Source organism: Stigmatopora nigra, chromosome 3 (genome assembly GCF_051989575.1).
Source record: "Stigmatopora nigra isolate UIUO_SnigA chromosome 3, RoL_Snig_1.1, whole genome shotgun sequence".
NCBI lineage: Eukaryota > Metazoa > Chordata > Actinopteri > Syngnathiformes > Syngnathidae > Stigmatopora > Stigmatopora nigra.
Genome location: NC_135510.1, coordinates 12,420,993 through 12,443,468, shown reverse-complemented (window position 1 = coordinate 12,443,468; position 22,476 = coordinate 12,420,993). Strand labels below are relative to the sequence as shown.

The 22,476-nt window shown below is 38.5% G+C and overlaps 1 long non-coding RNA gene across 2 annotated transcripts in view; it reads left to right on the top strand.

Moving 5' to 3' along the window:
* The window catches only part of LOC144194672 (uncharacterized), a 37,234-nt gene that overhangs the window by 4,738 nt on the left and 10,020 nt on the right, over positions 1 to 22,476 (top strand). Inside the window, exons 2-3 of one of the 2 annotated variants that reach the window (XR_013325951.1) lie at positions 311 to 365; positions 12,740 to 12,830. This is a non-coding gene — a long non-coding RNA (uncharacterized LOC144194672). Of the gene's footprint in view, positions 1 to 310; positions 366 to 12,739; positions 13,422 to 22,476 lie in introns of those variants that run through there. The other variant, XR_013325950.1, reaches the window with a different exon arrangement.

Here is a 22,476-nt window from a genome sequence, read left to right as displayed (position 1 = left end):
TTTACATATCTACAGTTGGATTGAGAGCCTCAGTACCTTGTCAGTGTTTGAATGGCAGACATGAAAGTGCCACGAGCAGAGAGAACAAAAACTCTAAACAGCTATTTAAATAGATATTGCTCAAATGACCTTGTACCGAGAAATCATTTCACAGACATAAAAAAATGAATAAAACTAAAATAGACATCCAGATTTGTCTTGTTTCGATTGTCTAACAGTATACAAATGGGGAAAAACCTGTGTACTCCTGAACAGCAGTTGGATTCAGCATGTTTGGGTTCTTTTCTCAATGTATGCTTCTCTGTTAAAGGTGGCCTGAAGGAACTGCATGGTGCAAAACTGTTTGTACAACATTGACTTGAGAGGTAAGGAATGCATGTTCAGAATTGATCTCATCTATGTGTTCACTGCTACTTTGCATTTGAGGCTGAGTGCTAGGATCTTAGTTACTCTACTAAATTGCCGGACGGATTGTTAGACACGCGTGTTATTAATTTTTTTCAAAGTCCCTGTGGCGTCTGTATGAATCTTAATGCTGCTGACTAGGCTGCAGCTTTATCGACTTTCTTTAAAATATGAAGAAGCTTTGCTGGAAGCGCCTGAGGTCATTAGCTGAAGAGTAGGCACAAATCCTTCACAGAGCCTGCTCCGGCTTCGCCATGTTAAATGTGCTTTTAAAATATTCATAATCATACTCTCGCATGCACACACGCACTTGTGCGCACACACGCTTTCACTCACACACTTTTCAGACAATGCCCCTGGGGCAGAAGGAGATCAATATTAAAATATATTCCTGTACTGGTGTAGTTAATTAGCTGCGGTTCTTTTAAACCATGAAGTTTGCAGACAGATTAACAGTATCTTTTTGTGCAACAACATATTTAGCACCCGTGTAAACAGAGATGAAATATATGTTAATTGATGTTGACATATGCATTTTTTTCTCTTTGTAAATGCAAATTGTTTTAAGGATTAACTGTTAACACGTGAAACGTGCAATTGTTTATTGTTTGTCTAGACAAAATATGGATTTTCAAGGTATTGTTATTTTTGATCATTTTATTCAGCTTTTCCTATCTGATTTTCTGTATGCTAGTGTGTTAAACTCAAATTGTTAAAAAATAGTTGCTTGCAGCATAACATTAATCAATGTGATAAACAATGACACAACCATCAATCAATTTTCACCTCTTTGTGAAATAGCATGAGAAATAGTGCTTGCACAAGATCATACTCAAATTTGTTAATAATATATTGTGGTTTTTTAACCAGGATATACTATAAAATAAAATAAAATAATATCATCACTTAGCATGTCAAATAAAGAAAGTGACAAAACTAGAAAGTACTTGAAATAAGATTTCACTTGAACAATATTCTTAAAACCATATATCCACTGGCACTGTTCAACCCAATATGCGGCACTTCTAAACAGTGACCACAGAACTGTCCTCACCAGGGGTAGGCAAAGTATTCCTAAAATGGCCACATTGGGTGCAGGTTTTATTCCAACTCATCAAGAGGACACCAGTCTTGTGTGCAATCAGTGGATTGGAATCAGGCTTTTTCCCCACAGAAACATCATTGGTTAAACTGTCTGAGCTATATAGGTTGGGGGAAAAAACTTGCAACCACAGAAGCTCTGAAGTACTGGATTTCCCACACCTTGTATACACTGTCATTGTCTTTTAGAGTAGTTTGCCATGTAAAAAAAACGGAGTGATCATTTAACCGCCTGTATCCTACTAATTTTAGCAGTGAGGGAGTTGAACATAATTTGAGTTACATCCCATCAATGGATGTTTGAGACATATGCTAAAGCAGAGGCTGGGTCCAAGCAATCAAGTTGCCACACACCGACGCCTAATTGAAGTCTATTTGTGTGGCACGCTGCTGGAGAATGGATCAGCGCTGGCAGATGTAGCTGGGTGGCACATAATACCCACACAAAGACACCGAAAACAATACCACATAAACACAATCCCAAGTGGAGTAGTATATCTGGAAAACGAAATGGAAGGAAAATGCAAAAAAGAAAAGAGAAAGAGATTTTTTTTTCATCTAATCTTCAAATAAGTAGTATTACCATCTACAGGGACTTTTTGAGTTTTACAGCATCACTCAAACCACTCAGTAGAAGATTGGGAACCACTTTCCTTTATGGTTAGACAAAATATTCTATCTTTTGATAAGACATTCATTCATTTTTAACACCGCTTGTCCACAATAGGGCCAACCAAAATCATTTTGCTCAGTCTGCGGGGAATTGTGTTTTATCCTTCTATCAGTAAACATTGGTCTAGTATAAAATACACTCTCGGCAAACCACATGCAAATTTATTGGACAATATGGTACATTTTGATCGCATATCTCTTCAAATGTCTTGCATCGGCTCTTCTTTAAAGAATGAACTAAATACAAAAACAACATACACTTTATAATTCAGCAAGTGTTTTAACCAGAAGGTGAGCCAAAATGGAGAGTTAAAGGGATTTTATTTGATGTGAATACGTATGTAAATTAAGAGGGGCTTCAATATATTCTACCAGTGGTTCATATTGATCTACGTGTTGCATAATGTTGGTCTTTATAGCCGTACTGTGGTTAGACAAGCAAGGAGGAAAACTACTGTACTCACTCCAGCCCACATTTATCCCTGAATCAATCCATTAGACGTGCATTGAAACTGTGGTCACTCTCCACAACGCGTACTGATTGTATATGGCTGCAAATTGAATTATTCACTATGCAATTCAGTTATGAGCAGCATGTAAAAAGCCAAATAGAGATGGATGTTTTTTTTCCAGCCACTGTGCATTACATCTATACATTCAATTGAAAATGGGAGGCATGACACCAATCTTGGAGATGTAATTACATGGTGTTTAAAAACAATAGGTCATGAAAAGAACAGTGTGTGTGTGTATGTGGGGGGGAAAGCTGTTTGGCCTGGACCCCAGTTGCCAAACGACTGTGAAATCAGAAATTAAACGCTTTTCTATTTTGAAGCACGTCCGCCAGATACATCTTCCTCTCTTGTGATCGTCTGTTTATCAGGGTAGTTCTTAGAAGGTGTCTCTTAACTGTGGGAGCAAGGTCAAATCCCAATTAGTGAAGGAGAAGATATGACTAAAAGTAGGACATTTTAAACCAAAATATGTGTAAATGAAAACAAATGATGTCTGCTCTCGTCACGTGTGACCATATGCCTTGGCTGTTTGACATGGCAGATACAGATGACTTTACCATCAATAAAAGGTCCTGAGCTGGTGACATCATATAGGCGGAACTAGTCGGGTCGTGGCCTGTGTGACCTTTGATCCGTTCTCATTTTTGTCAGTGATTTTTCCCATTTCATTTCACTTAGTTTGACCCTTCCTTTCAGGCACCTAATTTTTCCCGCTTTTCTTCTTAGTCACCAAGGCGGAGCTTTATTCAGACATCTTGACGGCAATCCAGTAATACTAAAGTAGATGAAACATGTTAAAGATATAAAGATTTGAAAAGTTGGAGATCAAACACCTTTTTTTCTTCTGAAGACATGACCTGACAAAATCCCAAATATTCCGTCATTTCTTTATTGCCACATTACCAGGCACGAGGAGAACAACCATTCACGCTCACACTCATACCTAGGATCAATTTAAAGTGTTCAACCAGAGTACCGTGTATGTTTTTGGAATACCGGAGAAAACCATAGTACAAGCCCTGCACAAGCCCAGGGGGAACATGCAAACTCCACACAGGAGGACCGACCTGGTATTAAACCCAGGACTCCAGAACTGTGAGGCCGATTCACTAACCACTCATCCGCTGGGCCGCCACAAGCTGATTTATTTATTTCATGAACTAGTTATTCATTTTCTTCATTCAAATCTGCCTGAATCTGAGTTGTTAACAGCAGTCTTTACTTTTGACTCAATCCAACAATTTATTCATTTTAATTGGACCTTACAGGACCTTTAACAATATTACATAAGGATGATAATCGATTGCACTTTCCTAGTAAGGAATGAACAACTTTATTGGAGCAGATGCATGGATATACTGTATGTGAAGTGCAATTTTAAACCTCTCATAAATAAATCCCGAGATGGATAACTGGGTGACAGCTGCAGAGTCTGAGAGCAGGTGATGCTGGGGATCGAGAAGACTAATTTAGCCATACACTTGTAGTGCTAACGAGATCTCTCCTACCCCACACACACAGATACACAGTGTGAATCATCTGTTGTGAACCCAGAGCACGTCCCTCCCTTCCAGTGTGTGCACTGGTGTGTGTCCTTCTTGTAAATGTGTTTCCACGCACATGTGCCATATGGACTCACCTAGACACCTGTCAATTAAAAGGTAGGCAAGAATGGCACTGATGCCTGATAAATAATTCATCTCTGGCGCTGGGTTTGACTGAACTTTTGCATGGAGGTCACAACCTATTACGCTCTTTTCAGCACATTGGCAATATTTCTGCAAACTGCAGAACTTCTGTCTGACAAGTAGATTGTTTTCTGACAAAATGACATGAAATCACAGATTGGAAAGGCATAGAAATGTAACCTCAGAAATTCACCTTGCCTTTCTCATCATCAGCAGCTGGAATTCAGCAGATCTGAATTCAAATTCTAACAAATGATTTCAATTTGTAGTAAGAACAACAAAAGTATGTAACTCATTAATGTCATAGCTTTGTGAAGCTCCTTAAAAAAACAATTATTTTTAGTAATGAACATTTAGTTGAAAGATAAAAATCCATTGTGATTATGTTACTACATGTTCAGGAGCTCAAACCCAGACAAACACTTCTGATATTATGAACAAGAAGAAAATATTGCACACTTAATTATTAGTTTCACAATAGAAATATACTAACAAATTATCAATGTTTCATGCCTGAGCCATTGATATGACCACGCGCTACAGGCTGTGATGTGTACAATATGATTTTGAGGAAACACATAGCAATGACGACAAATGAAATGTACAAATACCATCTGTACATTATACTTGAAGGAAACATAAAATCTGGAAAGTGTGATGCTTCCGACTATCCTATGCAAGAGTCTTGCTTGGATGGCAGATGTCAGACTTCTCAGGCCCACCCCCTGATAAGGGACCACCTGTTGGATCAAGGCCATCTGGTGGGTAGGCGGTCGGTCCGTTTCTGCCCAAGACTGACCCAGAACTAACAGTATTGATACATGGTAGGAAACATCCAAATGGCAGATTAGAGTGTTTTTCTGATTTTAAAGTTGATTGAAATTATGACATCTGAATTATTATTGTATGGAAAGTATTGCCAGTGCTATCAAGGATGCTTAACAAGAGGCATAATTTTGCTTTTAAGGGGTTAAACAGCTGTTATTAAATAATTATGTCAATGCTTTTGCTACTAAGGGTTAGTTTGCATTCCTTAAATCAGAATATATCCACAAATTGTTATTGAACTATTTTAGTACATTTAACTTTGCCACAAACAAAAGCTATTGGATTAAATTTAAAATTGGGGCTGTTTTTTCTGCAAAGGCAGTAGGATGACTGATCTGTGTAAAGGAAAGAATGAATGGGGCCATGTATCGAGAGATTTTGAGTGAAAATCTCCTTCCATCAGCAAGGACATTGAAGATGGGATGTGGGTGGTCTTTCAGCATGAAAATGATCACAAACACAGCCAGGGGAACAAAGGAGTGGCTTCATAAGAAGCATTTCAAGGTCCTGGAGTGACCTATTCAGTCTACAGATCTCAACCCCATAGAAAAATCTGTGGAGGAGGTTGAAGGTCCTTGTTTCCCAACGACAGCCCCAAAACATCATCGCTCTAGAGGAGATCTGCATGGACCAATGGGTCAAAATACCAGCAACAGTGTATGGAAAGCTTGTGAAGAGTTACAGAAAACGTTTTGCCTCCGTTATTGCCAACAAAGAATACATAAAGTATTGAGATGAACTTTTGGTATTGACCAAATACTTTTTTTCCACCATGATTTCCAAATAAATTCTTACCACATTCTGTTTCTCATGGTTGAGGTTTACCCATGTTGACAGGCCTCTCTAATCTTCTTGGTGGTTGACTAAATACTTATTTGCCCTACTGTATTATTCTAACATTTCCTTGCTGATCACACTGGTGACAGTGTTTATTTGGCATCCCTCCACCGTTCCTGACAGAGGGATGTGAGATTGATTGTTTGTGTCAGAAGGAGAGTTTACCCACAAAAGTAAATGTCTCCTGAGCAAAATACACACAATAACTCACGATTCCTTCTTTCAGTTTTTCGAGTGTAACATTTTCAAAGGCGCAGTTGTGATTGCTATTTGAAGGTGAGTTGTCTGTACTCCCTGATGTTTGCTGAATGCTGAATGAGGAAGATCTTTTCACTCTAAGCAATACGCCTGTATAATCATCCTGCTATACTATCAACAGTGGTACTTCTACTTACGAAATGAATTGGTTCTAAAACTTATTTCGTAACTTGGATAATTTACAAGTAAAGCAGAGAACTTTACATTGAAATAGCATAATTTGGTCCACAATGTTTATTTCACTGTAAACCCTTAATATATAATAATATATAATAATATATATATATATATATATATATATATATATATATATATATATATATATATATAAATATAAATATATATATAAATATAAATATAAATATAAATATAAATATATTATTATTATATATATATATATATATATATATATATATATATATATATATATATATATATATATATATATATATATATATATATATATATATATATATATATATATATATATATATATATATATATATATATATATATATATATATATATATATATATATATATATATATAATAATAATATATTTATATTTATATTTATATTTATATTTATATATATATTTATATTTATATATATATTTATATACATATACAAATATGTATACATGTCTCTTGATTTGTATAATCAAGGACAACAAGGAACAGCTACCTTCACTGTACAAGTCCTAATCCCATTGGCCTCTTCATTCACGTGGTGTTTTTAAAGCACCATAAAAAAATGAATCATCGGGCAAAGTCGCTGCTTTCATCATTACTTGAATTGAATATAGACCACAGAAACTGGAGATATAATCATTTTAATTTCATGGTAGAAAATATGTTTTCTCTCCTTGAGGGCACAGGCACTGTTTAATTTATGTAGAGTACAGTCAAAATTCTATACTTATGTTTTCAGCAGAATATTGGCATGTATTAGTTATATTACAGTGTAACGATAACAGTTCAAATAGTTGCACAGAAAAAAAATATATCGCTGTTTAAAAATATCTGTCATTTTTAGCAGTTCATCTTTATTTGAGTATACATTCATTCATTTTCCAAACTGCCTTTCCTCAAAGAATTGGGGTGTTAGGGGATGCTAGAGCCTATGCCATCTTACTTAAGGCGCCAGCCTGGGAACACCCTGAATTGGTGACCAGCCAATCGCAGGGCATGAGGAGACGGACAACCTTCCGCGCTTACCCTCCATTATATACCTAGAGACAATTTATAGAATGTTCAAAATCATTTTTGGGGGATTTCTACATTCACTTCTACTTGAGTAATATTATTTTGAAGTAACGCTACTCTTACAGGAGTAAATATTTTTGCTAACTCTACCCACTTGGTGGTCGTTTATACGAGATCTTGTCTGTCTTTTATAAATAATAGTAATAATTTCCCCCACTACATGGAAATAATGAATATCTTACCTGTTTAACACCACCTTGATCATTTTTACTTAGTACATGCATGTGTGCGACTCCTTTCAAATTGCTTTCTGTCAAAATCTGTTTAATTTGGTAGCCCTGCAGAGTCATTTGTACAACTATTCAAATCACAGTCAAAAGTAAATCAAGAACATAAATGGCGTCTACGCAATCACAACCAGTTGGACTGAATGAGCCTATAAATGACATGTCATTTTTTTCCCTTTCCTTTTTTTTTTCATGCAACCCTCAAACTTTATCCACATCTAACATCAGTTAGAAAGTGAAGAATTTGGTATAACATAATACGAAGTATGAATATAAATTTAGAATTCATTTCTTTTTAATGGCTGTCAGGTTTTAATTATGGTGTACCTTCCCCCTAACGATACATTTGTTTTAGAAGCTTGACACATTTATTATATACTAATCAATGCTTTAAATGTCTTGCGTAAACACTGACTTTTACTTTTAAGAGGTATTGTGTACAAGCAAACTGTATGTCTATGTGCCATTACACATTCAACTGGAGGAGCACATGTCTCAAAATTTTCAATGTGTGTAGACTTTGACTTGCTTATTTTGGGGTCACATTTGATAGGTGGTCGAGTGATGTGGCAAGATGAAGTGACAGTTTGTCATAAAGCGGGTCACAGGGCAGTCGCCGTGTAGGCGGCCCTCTGCCCTCGTGTACTGGGTATAATTAGGTGTTCATTTCCATATCAGTCAATTACCAACAAGCATTCTGGCTTCTTTCTCTCAGGAATCTGCCCTTCTGGACACCAGCTCGTAAGACGGACAGATTTTCCTGGCTCGAGAAGTAATTATTTTTCTCTGTCCTACTCCCTCCTTCCCCTTATTATGACTGCTAGTGGTAAAACAATAGCTTAGGTTTTGTTGTGTTGTGCTGCTGCGGGCACCATCTGTGGTAGTGAGGGGGAGGCACAACAATACTCGTCCATATGGTCAGGGCATCAGCAGCCAGCTATATCTGCTCATCAACTCCTGTCATTGTCATCGGGCTCTGCTCATACACTAGTCCATGTTCATCTGTCACACACGCACGTGCACTCACCCCCGCACACACGCGGCCCAATGCGAAAGGGACTGACACAGCAAGAAATGGACTGATGAACTGATATATGACAGAAATGTGAGGTGAGCAACGAGCAGCTGTTTTGCCAAAGTGTACATCAATGCTCAGCTCAAATGCCTAATGTACACATATGCACATGAAACAAAATAGATTTCTGGAAACCCATCTTTTGCCTGATTAGTAGTGATTTTGCTTGCAGAAGGACACTGTAATTGTCATTTAAGTGGATGTCAAATTAGCGTTGAGATGTTTTTCATTCCTTGTAAACAACTTTCATCTGTCGTACTGAAACGTGTGCGCTTCTTTAGATTAATCTCGAACCTTGATTGATGTTGGGAGCTTGGGGCTTTTTTAGATGTACCCATCTGTTGTCTTGCACCTACTTATCTGCGACATAGTGCATGCATGCTACTGTATAATTTTGCCACTGTCCTGTCCCATGAGTACCGCCACTATTTTACTTTTTGTGTATTTATCATTGTTAGTGAGAAAATGGAATGCTCCATATATTTCATCCAGGTGAGAGTTCTGCTTTTGCTTGGGTTGCATATTGAGGTATGGCGATGTTGCTATGGAATAAAGGAGGTACAGTGTTGCATAGGAAGACGTAGTGGGATATAATCAGATAGCAGAAATGAGCATGTTAAATTGAAAGAAGACATAGGGACAAGGAATGTGGAGAAAAACAAATTACTTGTGAGAGATCTAAAAATGATAGAAAGGCAGAGATAGAGGAAGTGAAATGAGGGTAAAAGGACAAAGCTGAAAGGCATGTGAAAGCCGAGATAACTGGTTATCCAACATCATCTCAGCCTATGTTTATCTTAGTCTGCTTCTCGACCTATCTTTCCCCATCTCGCAGTCTCACCAAATAATAGAAACCTTGAAACAAAGCTCAGCGTGACTGGGACTTTTAATTGCTCTTCAGAATCCATAATTAACTTTTCCTTCCTGTGCCGTCAACGCTGCTGTCATTACTAAAGGTAGTTTTGGTATAAAGTCAGTACTATGATAATAAAAGCTGCAGCTGATGCATTAGGGGACAGAAATCTATATAAAAATGAACGAGTTAACTTGGATGCTAACTCAATGTAATGAATGCATACACTCTTTACAAAGAGGAAGCAAATTGGTTCACATATAATAAAAAAAAGTTGTATTTTCATATATTACAGAATCAAATAAGGACAAACAAGAAAATTAAGTCAAAACAAATGGCATAAAGAAAAAGTTATTACACCCTGTACGGGCACACAAATGCTCAGCAGATCGCAAGGATTCAAATATCATTAATGGGATCAGATGAACAATAGACACGGGAGCTCTCTTCTTTCTGCCCTATCGTAGCCTGAGGCATGTCTTGCTTTTTCAGCATCTTCTTTTGCCCCAACGCAGCCCCCACAACCAACCCATGCACGTCTCCTTTCCAGTCTGTTACTGTTGCGAGCCCAAGTGTCCAGATTGTTGTTGTAGGACCAATCAGTGATGTTTGCCCTCTAGTCACCTGGCTTCACAACACCGCACAGGGGATTTAGGGATGACAGTTGCCCCTGGCGACGCCACGACACAACCCAGGACAAAGTGGGTGATGGGGCAGGCATGCAGGCGGAAGGAAGGAAAGGGGGGCGTCAGTCAGTTCTAGCTCAGGCAGACAGCTGGACCCTCTCTCACCTTCTGGCCAGTCCAGTAAGGCCAGCTTTCCGTGACCATAAGGAGAAAAAAAAACATGGCCTATAATATGAGTGCATTTGGAATATGACCCAATCAACCACATTAATATACATCCAAACTTTCTCACACCTAACAGGCATTTGTGTATGTATTACACATATTAAAATAGAAATGAACTGAAATCCAGATAACAAGAAAAACTCTTGACAGTTACGAAAAAAATGTGCTGTTGAACTTTCTTAGAGTACAGCTGTGTTTTGCATCTTTGAATTGTCTCACACATTATTTCCTTTTTATATCACATTTCCTGAAAGGTATAATTATGTCGGCCCCCTTGAAATATTACCGGTGTGTTTGCTCGTGTTCATGTGGTGCTCAGCACATATAATTTAATTTGAATTCATTACTCCCCCTCCTGTCAGTTAATATATTCATGACTTCCAATTCCCTCAGAGCTGTCCCACCACCTGGAGTGTCCTCCCTCATCTGTGTCACTCCACCCCCCTCCACTTTTCGATACGTCCTCCTCCTCCTCACCCGTCCTGCCCCTGCGGGATCCCTCGGGACCCATGAAGGGGTGTTAGGGCCAGGGTCGTAGAGGCTGGGGGGCCCGCTGTCATTAGGGTGCAGTGGAATGTGTTAGCAGGGACCAGCTGGGACCAGCCAACTCTGTCCCGACCCATTCTGGACTGGTACTGCTGGTGTTACTGTGTGTATACATGTGCATTTGCATGAGCACCTTAGAATCAGTGTACACACACACATACACACATTGCATGCCCATTCTCAGATTACTAATTTGAACAATGAATCCCAAATGAAATGAAATTGCCGAGACATTTGCCAAACAACAACAACAACAAATTACTGTAACAAAATGGCCTTTTACCATAGTAATGAAAATGAAATAATAATGGAAAAATAATTACTTTTGCTATTACATGATTTTTTCGAATGTTTGTTTTAGCTCCACAGCATCGTGTTACTCTAGTCTGTCACGTATTATGATTGAGTTGAGAAGTTTTGCATTAAATAGGAGGACAAGTTGCGGATGCCCATTTTTCAATGTCATTGACGTTGCTACATGTCAAATCTGTTTTTGACTGGCAAAGGAATTATGTAAGCCAGTGATTTGAATAAGTGACTTGCTCCAAGGGTGTTTTTTTAATTCATATGTACATAAAAGGTTTTATTTTTTTTATTTATCATACATTTTGTCATTGATGGAAACAACTTCCAACTGTTTAAACAGGTTTGACATATATTGCTGTCATTGGCAGTGAATGAGTCAAATGATTGATGCTAGAGAATTACAGATAGATAATTATATTACAAATACAGAAATTCACCCAAGTCAAGCTTTTTATCATTTATGTAGTAATTAAGTTTTTGTAGTTTTTAATGTGGGGTGTTTCTTACAAGGACACCACGGCGAATCGTGCACGGCAGCCTCACAGTGTGGGTTCTGGGTTCAAATCCAGGTCAGTCTACCTGTGTGGAGTTTGCATGTTCTCCATGGGCCTGAGCGTTTTTTCTTCCCAGGTACTCCGGTTTCCTCCTACATTGCAAAGATATGCATGGTAGGGTGATTGGACACTAAATTGCCCCTGGGTGTGAGTGTAAATGGTTGTTTGTCTCCTTGTGCCCTGCGACTGCCTGGCTACTGATATAGAGTGTCCCCCGCCTCTGGCCCAGAGTCAGCTAGGATAGGCTCTGTGACCCTAGTGAGGATCAAGCGGTTCAGAAAATGAGAAATGAAGTGTGTCTTTTTTTTAACACTTAGACACTTCCTTTGCCACAGGTTCAAAATTGAAATGGACTCTGAGCCCAATAAAATTCACAGAACCTTCATTGAAGAGGAAGTTTTTGTCTGTTTAACGGCTCTTCAGGATGAAAAGAATGAGACAGAATTATGATCATTTTAATTCCTCTGACATCTTTCAATCTAACAAATGCATAATTCCTCTTTTACCGAAACATAAAGGGACAAAGAAAAAGAATAAACGACAAGGCGAACATCTTAGCTGAGTATCACGCTGATACGCGTTTACAATGGAAGAGCTCAAGGCTCGGCTTCAAAATGCTCCTCTCCTCCTTTCATATTCTCTATAACTTTCATGTAGCACCTTTGTACCAGGCTCTCAACCCACAATGACTGAACGTGTCCCCTCTGTGTGTTAAATATTTCATGGTGGGTAGCAGCTTATAGTTTGATCTTTGCAGGGTGCCAGTGTTGAAGTTCAAAGGAGACGCTGGTTCCTCTGACAGCCAGTAAGACGAGCAAGATGAGCAAGACGGAGGAGGAGATGCAGAGGTAGGTGGAGGGGGAGAAAACAGAAGGGATGAGGCAGTGGTAACTTGCTCACTTTAAATTCAGCACCACCAATGTCCTGGACAGCTCCCTTGGTTTTCAACACACTGGGGTGAAAACAAAGTCTTACTATGACTACTATATATAGAGTTATCAGAGGATGTAAAAATATATCCAGAATGCAGGCAGATCAATTCCTCGCTAAGGCCACGAGTATTAGATGCGTGCAATGTGCCTGGCTGCTCATCTTTTAGTGTATTTGTTCATGCATGTACTGTATTTGCATATTTCTGTCTGTGTGGGTTTGAGAAGGAAGAGGGGAGCTTCATTATTAATCAGTGCCCAGGCTTAATGACTGAAAATGAGCCATAATTATGGGCTGTCAGTCTAGCCTCAAGCTCCCCTCTGCTCTTGCATCTCAGGGGTCCTTGTCCTCCCTCCCCTCTACTGCGCCACACCCAAGAGTCGACTATCTAGCTCTGTCCATCCCTCCATCCATCCATCTTTTCATCTAGCTTTCTATAAAGAACTACGCTGTGGTTGTGACTGAAATATTGTGGAAACTGATGACAAAACCATTCAATCCTGATTAGACTGTGCAGAAAAATTTCAAATATTTTTTTATATCTTATTTTTGTCAAAGTAACAATGATGATAGTCATTATCACTTTTGTTGCTTTGTGCCAAGCAGTGTTCCATCTAGACACTTTGCAAACATCCATTTCCAAAGCTGCAGTTGGCATTTTGTGACTCTGACTGGATGTTAATGTTGATTTCACCTTTTGTTTTCTTCCCCATGGTTTCCTTGTCTCTTTCTTCCCCTCACCCGCCCTTCCCGCTGCGCTGTGCACTTAGGCTCATCGTTATGCGGCGCGTGATTTGTCAGTGCTGATGATGAATTTGTTTATGAGTAGAGAGAGCTGATTTCCCTTGAGTGGTATTCCTGACTCTCTTCTCTTGTATGATTTTATTTTTCTTCTTTCTTCTGCATGCCACCAATCTGTAAAATTCGCTTTCACATACAGTATTTTTAAGCTGAAGCAGGCCTTGTTTTTCAATTCATAAAGACAGACTTCTTTATCTGGTAGGGTCGATGACCAGTTGATTGGACTTCAGAATTCAGATTTATTTCAACTAAGATGTTTTTGGTGTTGTGACCGCATAAGAGTTTGTCATTTGAATCACTTTATTCCCGCCCAACCGGTCCTATTATGCTCACATATTGCTCCCAGGCTCATCGGCTGAGAGAGAGTCTAACAATAAGAACTCATATGAAACAAAAGAATCCAACAGTGTCTGAAAGCTCTCATGAATGAGTAATGTGTTTTTTGTTTAAGTCTTCAGCATTTGTTACTCGACGACAAGTTTAAAAATGTAACTGCTATGCTATTTTGACATTGCAGACAATACAAACCATCATGTCTGACAGGTCCCCCTCCTGGGCCTTTCAATACTATAGGCATGCTGTTTTGAAATCTGCCCGCACAAACACACATTGCCGATACATAAGGCAAGCACAGGAACACACAAATGCACCTACACACAATAATAACCCTGTCGGAGTTGGTGGAAATGGCAGCGATAATCAATTAATCTTTGCTCTGTTTTTATTTTTTCTCTTGCAAAGAGCGCAAACATATGGTTCTCTGTCAGACGCTACTTTTAATTTACTCCTTGCTTCTGCTGTGAAAACACAAAGATCCCATCTAAATTGGTGATTTGATAGCAAGAAAAAAAAGGGACATTGAGGAATACACAGTACTGTATGCACACATGGTACGTATAATATTGTATGTGCCATCCATGCACTAAGCAATGTAAAAAAATAACCTCAGGTAATATAATATCTTCGTATATAAAGTTTCACTGCAAATCCAAAGACTTAAAAATACTAAAACATGCTAGCAATATTTATTCATAATAATTCAAGTTCACGGCTTTCAAGCTCTCTCTAATCCGGACATTGGCTTCATTGCTTTATCTACTACTTGCATTACAACAACAGTTTTTGCTACTCCAGTCTAAACTGAGTCTTTCATTTGGTGGGTGGAGCTTTAAATAGATCCTCTCAGGGATGAATTATTGAACTAATAAAATTTCCAAAATATCCTATCACGCAGGCCCTGGGAGAACATGGATACTCCACACAGAAAGGTTGGCACCCAGTGGGTTTGAACCCTCAATCTCAGAAAAGTGAGGCAAATGTGCTAATCACTAGGTCAAAAGGCTGCCAGCCAAGCAAAACTTTATTCTGTCGTTTTCCATCACAACAAAAAAAGTGTAAGTTAAGCAATGAGGCATACACATTTTCAAGATTTTTCAAACTAATTTATTATTAATTTCTCTAACCTCTCTTTGGATATGTCAAGCTTTTTATCTATCGATCTATATATAAGTATATATTTATGTATTTATATGTATGTGTATATATGTATGTATATATGTGTATACATATATATGTATAATATATATTTTTTCTCACCAGTGTGTAATAAGTGCAGCACAATGTGAATAGCTCAAGGTTACACGGAACACGGTTACAAACAATATATGGCTTTATTTATTGCTTTATAAAGCTGTGGGAGGGGGGCAGCGAGGCCAGCTCTTCTCTGTGCTGTGTCGTTCGGGTGTCAAAAGTGGTAGAGGTGAAGATTGAAAGGTCACCGCTGTGGTGGAGGAGAGGTTAAGGGCAGATGCGTGTGTGTTTTCTTTGTGAGAGGCGAAGGTCTCAGGTGGAATCGGAAATGTGTGTGTTGGAGGAATGTTAGGTAAAAAGTGTGTGTGTGTGCTTGTGTGAGGCATGGTGTGTCTGGCAGTGATAGATGAGATGTGCTCATGTGGTCTCTCACCACACATATTATGGTCAAACAGACAATCCATCAGTAGATATTGGACCAGAAGATTCCAACACTCCCATCGGCATTGGTACAGCGCACTGCTGCATGCATGTGTGGTTTTCTCCCAAAGACTATGGATGATAATAAGTCTAATGTGTTTTTAAACACCCCTGTGTTTTCCAGTTGGATGCACACCGTAATTTAGTTGAAATATCCATTTTTATTTCTTGGCTATTCTGATAAATTATTAGTAAAACAAAGCCTTTGTTGGTATAATTCTAATATATATATTTTTTTCGGAACAAGGGCCACACTAAGGAAAATTTTAATAGTCGTAAGAAGTCGGGTTGAAACCTTGACCAATACCTTTCTTTGGATTATACAGATTCTCCGTGTATTTGCACGTCTCTACCTATGTAGTCATTTTCTCCAACATATCTGAATAATGTGTAAATGTGAGTTAGAAAATGGTCGTTTGTCTACATTATAATGAACTGTATATGCCATGAGAATACTGGCCGTTTAGACTTGCTGGGTTGTCTGTAAAAAAATAAAAAACTGCATTTTGGAATCACAAAGTTGAAACATTCTGGAGATGTTTTCTACTTTTTTAATCTGCAAATTTCTATAAAAGCAAAAAAGAATAATTGTAAATGGCATTTATGTTTGGTATCCTTGAAGACTGAGCTTGCTGGTACATACAGTGTCACCCTGGCATCCATTTGTAGAGTATTTCTGTGGGTCACGCTGCCTCTGGAGCTTCTTTGCATGTGTGTTAGAGCGAGGGCAGCAATGAGGAACCTTTTGAAAGAACTGTAATTGGTTTTCATTTGAATTGAGAAATAACACAGGACTGTCATGGTCAGATCGGGTCTCAGAGCAACACAGTTTTGTGAGAGACATACTGATTACAGGAATGTATATACAAAAAATGGATGGACCATGTTAAAAACTGAATTATTGATATACGCACGAGTTAAAAGTTTATTGAAAAACAGTGTAATTGAAATAAATCATCATTTCATAATGAGAGAATAGAAATCTAACCAGCAAATATCAAGAGCACAAATGTAAAGAATAGTATAAGGCAACTCTCGGGTCATTTTCTTTCCCTGCCTGGTGGAAAACAGCTTTCTAAATGATGACTGGTATTTGAAAATAATGGGTGGAAATGGCAACAGATCGTTAAATGTTTGGCTGTCCTCGAAACAATACCCTTTAAATTTCAAATCCTGATTTACTGTTGATTTTGGCTGGAAATAACCAGTTCTGCCATGTGGTTAGTAGATTGACCTCACAGTTCTAGGGTCGAGGGGTCGATTCCAAGTCGGTCCTCACTGTGTGAAGTTTGCATCTACTCTCCTGGCTTGCGCGTTTTTTTCCCGGTATTCTGGTTTCCTCCCACATCCGAAAAAGCTGTTTGACACTCTAAATTTCCCCTAGGTATGAGTATGAGCGTGATTCAGGTTGTCCCCTGCCTAGTGCTCATTTCTTTAGTGCTTTGGATAGTCTCCAGCACGTCCCACGATCCTCGTGAGGATAATTAATTCAGAAAATAAAAAAATGAAACTATTGTGCAATGTTATGCCATATGGCTCTTAGGGTAAATGCTGGGCCGACTCTATTGTTAAACCGGTTGGCTCACGCTACATTAACGAGCTGTGATGAAATGCTCATTAGGGGACATATTGACCTTGGACACTTCAAATGTATGTTGCAATAATGTGCTTTAATTCAGCGCCCATCAACGGTTCGACCTTAGAATGGTTAACAAAGGGTCACCAATAGATCACAAAGTCAGATCCAGAGACCCTTTGAATTTGTATTACTTCACTGACCAAAACCAGTCCTATTTTCCCAATCAATAAACAAAAATATCACATAATAATGATCTTGGTGTCATTTGAAATGTGGAAGTGATTTTAGTATACCTAAATCTACAGAAGTGACAAACAACTTAAACAAACATTTAAAGCTGGTTGTGCACAATGTAGATAACCAACAGTTAGAACAATTGAAATTTATGAATTCATGATGAAACGTGTCTCTTGACAGTTCATATCTACCACAACAGTCACCTGTACAGCACTGATTGAAGCTAAGCAATGTAATGCCGCAGTATGTTGTGGCAGTGTTGATAGGAGCGAAAATGACCGCTGAGTTGTGCTCAGGTGCACTAGGATGGAGCCAATCATCACAGCGTTCCTCATGCTGAATGAAATGATCGCCATGATCCAGGATTCAGGACAGGACATCCTGGCCCTCATCTACCGGTCCTCCTAGCATTGAGCTCCAGCTGTGACAGCGTACTCCTTATGTGGGCTGATTATAGGATGACAGATGGACTCTATCGTTTTTACATAAAATTGCAGGTCAACTTCCCCTCATTTAGGTTACTCTCATCTCATTTTCTGAACCGCTTTATCTTCATTAGGTTCGTGGGGGTGCTGGAGCAAATCCCAGCTGACTACGGGCCAAAGGGGGGGCACCCTAAATCGGTGGCCAACCAATCGCAGGGCACAAGGAGACCAATAACCGTTCACGCTCACACCAATTTAGAATGTTTAATCAGCCTACGATGCATATTTTTAGAATTTGGGAGGAAACCGGAGTACCCGTAGGAAACCCACGCAGGCCCGGGGAAAACATGCAAACTCCACACAGGTGGACATGTCCTGGATTTCAACCCTGGACCCCAGTGCTGTGAGGCCCACATGCTAAACCACTTAATCCGCCAGGCCGCCCCTTGCCTTTTCTTGAGAAGAAAATTATAATATAAGAAACAATGCCCATCGTTAAATGCTAAACAGGTGATGGTAAGAAAGCAATGTTAGCGTTTCAAAATGGAGAGATTTGGACTGTTATTATTATTAAAAGTAAAAAAAAAAAAACATGTTTGCTGAAAAACCAAAGAATCACTCATCTTGATAAAAACATGTATGCACAAAAATACGTTTCGACAAATGTCCCAGACAAAAATGCAATTTGTGAAAATGAATTAAAAGAGTGAGCTGTAAAGGGCACTTCAACAATTTGTTCATTCGCTAATGTGCATGTTGAAGTAAACATGCCTTGTTTACTTCCTGCAATTCCATTTCTCTTATTATTTCTCTTATTATCCTACGTAATTTCTTGACCTGTTTATTTTTCATTAGAACTTTTGAATTTGAAGTGCTTCAATCTGGAATAGGCACTGAAAACGTACATAATCTATAGTGCAGCAGGTAGATACATATTTGGAAGCTACTAATTGTGCAGACAAATATGGAATGCCCACCAGAGCAATGCTAAGACAAATTGGTATCATTTGTAATCAAAGCATTTGGTTTTATGCTTAGATTTCCTATTTAACATATGTTATGCCATGTAAATACTTGTGTGTGTGTGTGTGTGTGTGTGTGTAAAAATTGTCAAATGGTTCAAGTTCACATGAATAAATTCTCATTAACAGCTATATGTTTAGAGGCAAATTAAATGAACATTATTTTACTTCTTTTCAAACTCACCATAGTCAGACTAATTAATTTGTTTTATCCAACCATATTTCCTTTTGTGAAACAGTCAGCACAGAGATGTGTACAAGGTTTTCATCGCTAACAGAGCAAAAAAATATTGAAAAAATCCCATTATATTTTAAATACATATGTCAAAGCCTCTCACAGGCAAAAACCTTGAGCTGTTTCACTGAAGGAAATTTAATTACGTTATTCATAACTCCATTTTCTGCCACGTCTTATCTTACTCGTGACTTTTGCGATCAAATCTTTTTTTAATTAGAGAAATTACCAAAGACTGATAACAACTTTTTAGCAGAAATACCAACCATTAAACGATATAGACTTTTAATTATATGGTATCATATTTGAAGCAGTTGTATCTGACAACAAACAATGATAATGACATAGATTTTGTCAAAATAAGCCATAAAGAAGCCAGTATTGTTATACTTGGAGAAGCTGTTTTTATATTTCTCAAAATTTACAACTGAGACATTCCTTGTAAGTAAATTCAAATATTTTACGACTTTGTGCCACAAAGAAGAAAAATCCAAGTACGGGAATGCATTATTTGACCTTTTCAGAAAACCTCCCACATGGCCAAGGTCAAGGTGGAAAAAAAAGATGGAAAAGCTTATAGTCCAAAGCATATACTATGTGTGCCCAAGGGCACCAATAAGATGAGTGTATACAGTACTTTCACCATGGCATATATGAGCATAATGACATTAAAAGAATTACCATATGCATTTGGAGAGGGCAATTCTGACACTATTCACACAGAAGCCATTTGTGAAAGGTTACTTCTTATTAGGACAATCACTTGAACGCGACTGTGACAAGGCCGCTGTCAATTGTGCACTTACTTTGCATTCAAGCTTTATAGGCTTGTGACACTCACCCTTTTACAATCATATCTCTACACAATGTCTGCATCTCAATTCAGATCTCTCTATTTACCCACATCGATGCCATTGAATAAATCTTTTCATGCACAACATTGCTGTGCACATTTTATAGGTACTCTATCTTGACAAAAACTCAGGAGGAATCATGAAATCTTTTCAAAACATCTTCTCTTTAATGGACCTCAGCAATTGGAATGTAAATGTATGAGCATACAAAAAAAATGCCTCAATGCAATCAGGTGCATATACAATGGTGAGATACATATTGGATCACATACAAAGCTAACCTTGAAGAAGTTGACTTGGAAGAAGAAGCTTTTTTTTTTTGCTTTATTCGTTGTTTGTTTCGTACAAGAGAGGACCAGTGGTCTTAAAATCAAATTAGCAAAACAAATCAAGCATATGATGCAAGGCTTGCTGATTGCTGCTCTTCCTCCCCCTCGTTTTATTGGCAATTTTTTTCCATCCCCCCTTTTTTTTCCCTTTCCTCCTGAAGTTGAAGCCTTCTCGCCACAAGGGTCCCTATGGACCGGACCAGATGTTCCAGGCAGCACACTTCCCTACTCACTGCCTCATGGAATATTCATAAGCAACCAGGCACCACAGTGTAGCACACACAGCACCACACTGCACAGACCAGAACCTGCTTATTTATTTATTTGTTTATTTATTTATTCATCTATTTACCTTATCTCTTTATCTATTGATTTATGCATCTATTTATGTATGTATCTATTTATCTATTCACCTTTTCATCAATTTATCTATTTAATTATTTATATTTATTCGTTTCTTTAAATTAGAGTGCAAAAAATAGCTTTAAGAAGTGGATTTCATCTCCAAACTCCAAAGTTGTGTTTCAACCTGGGAGATAATAAAGCGTGGAAAACCGATAGCGAAAGGGCACATTATGCGAATTGCTTTTGTTGTGATTTTTTTCAAATCTTCAAAATGAATTTGACATAAAAAATGGTTTAGTTTTCTTCATCGCATTTCTTAAATTTCATCAAAGCAACAAAACTAAATTCATTAGTATTGTAATGAAGTTAAATTTGAGGCGAGATCGTACAACCGAGTAGTCACATGGTGCACTTTGCAGGGTAAATAAATATTTAATCATGAATCCACGTTATTTATTTGTATCCAACTTATTCATTTTGATAGTTGGCTAACATAGATACATATAACATGTGTTGCCTTCATTATAAGGATTTTTTTGTTTTTAGTTTGGGATTTTTGTGGCTCGTTCAACATTTTGGGTGGTTGACCTTTGGTTTAGACAGTATTTTATTGGCTTATTGAAAATTGGACCATCTTTATTTTTTTTCTTTCTTTGTTTTGAGTTCTCTGACCTTTTTTTAACTATTGCTCTCATTGCATTTGACGGATGGATGTTGATTGCAATGAAAGAAGTGAGAATAACACACACATAGTTGGAGGCTCAGAAGTGGTTACAAGGGCCAAAGACAGGATATTTTTAATGTTTTGGAAAAAAATGAATGAGCATCCCGGGTACACGCAGAGGCATGGAGCCAGCCTGTACCTCTGCTCCACTTGACTGCAGTCCAAAATGACAGCTGACGGCTGGCGCCGACATCATGGACAAGCAGATGTGGAGGCAGCTTTCCAAGTGCAGCAACACTTCATCCCTCCGCTTTCACTCCTCATTCCCTTTCTCTGCCGTTTCTTCTTTCCCAGCAGATGCTCTGGCAGTCCGTCCCTCCGTTTGTCAAATTCTTCCACCTACTCCACACTTGTCTCATTTGCACTCTTAACAGTCTGTGCGTATTTTCACCGAACAAGCCTGTGTTTATAAAAAGACACGTGTTTAGTTACCGACTGATCCCGCTTTGGTCTCCCAGCATGCACCTGCGGTAAAGAGCGCTCTCCCAGCTGAGGCACAGCTGACAACTCTCTGTCCCACATCAGGCGCTATTTCCACTCAGGCTAATAAAAATGCTTTCATCACGTCCTATTTAGCAATGAAGAGAATTCTTCAATATTACCTTCCTTAAACATTACATTTGGTTACAGTGCATTCTGGCTTTTTGTCTGCGAGCAAGCCTATCTGCCTCTTGCATCTCTGTCCAAGTAGACTTTGTACCAATCACTCAATGTTTATGTCCACTCCTGCTTGGCAAGATAGCAAGCACAGCAGCGGGAAAAGAAAAGCAGGGATACTCAGTGGGCGTAGTTTATCGAGAGGGGAGGTCAACTAGGCCAGTTAATAATGCTGTTATCTCTCAGGCAAGGGTGGGTGCACACAGGAAAGTAAATAAAGTACAAAGAAGGGGCTGTTACAGGAGTGGGGATAACCAAAGGAAGGGGGTCCATGAGGAGATACGCCTACAGAGAGACAAACTGGTTTGGTCAATGCGGGAGGGGCGAGCTCGTTGGAGCGTGTCCC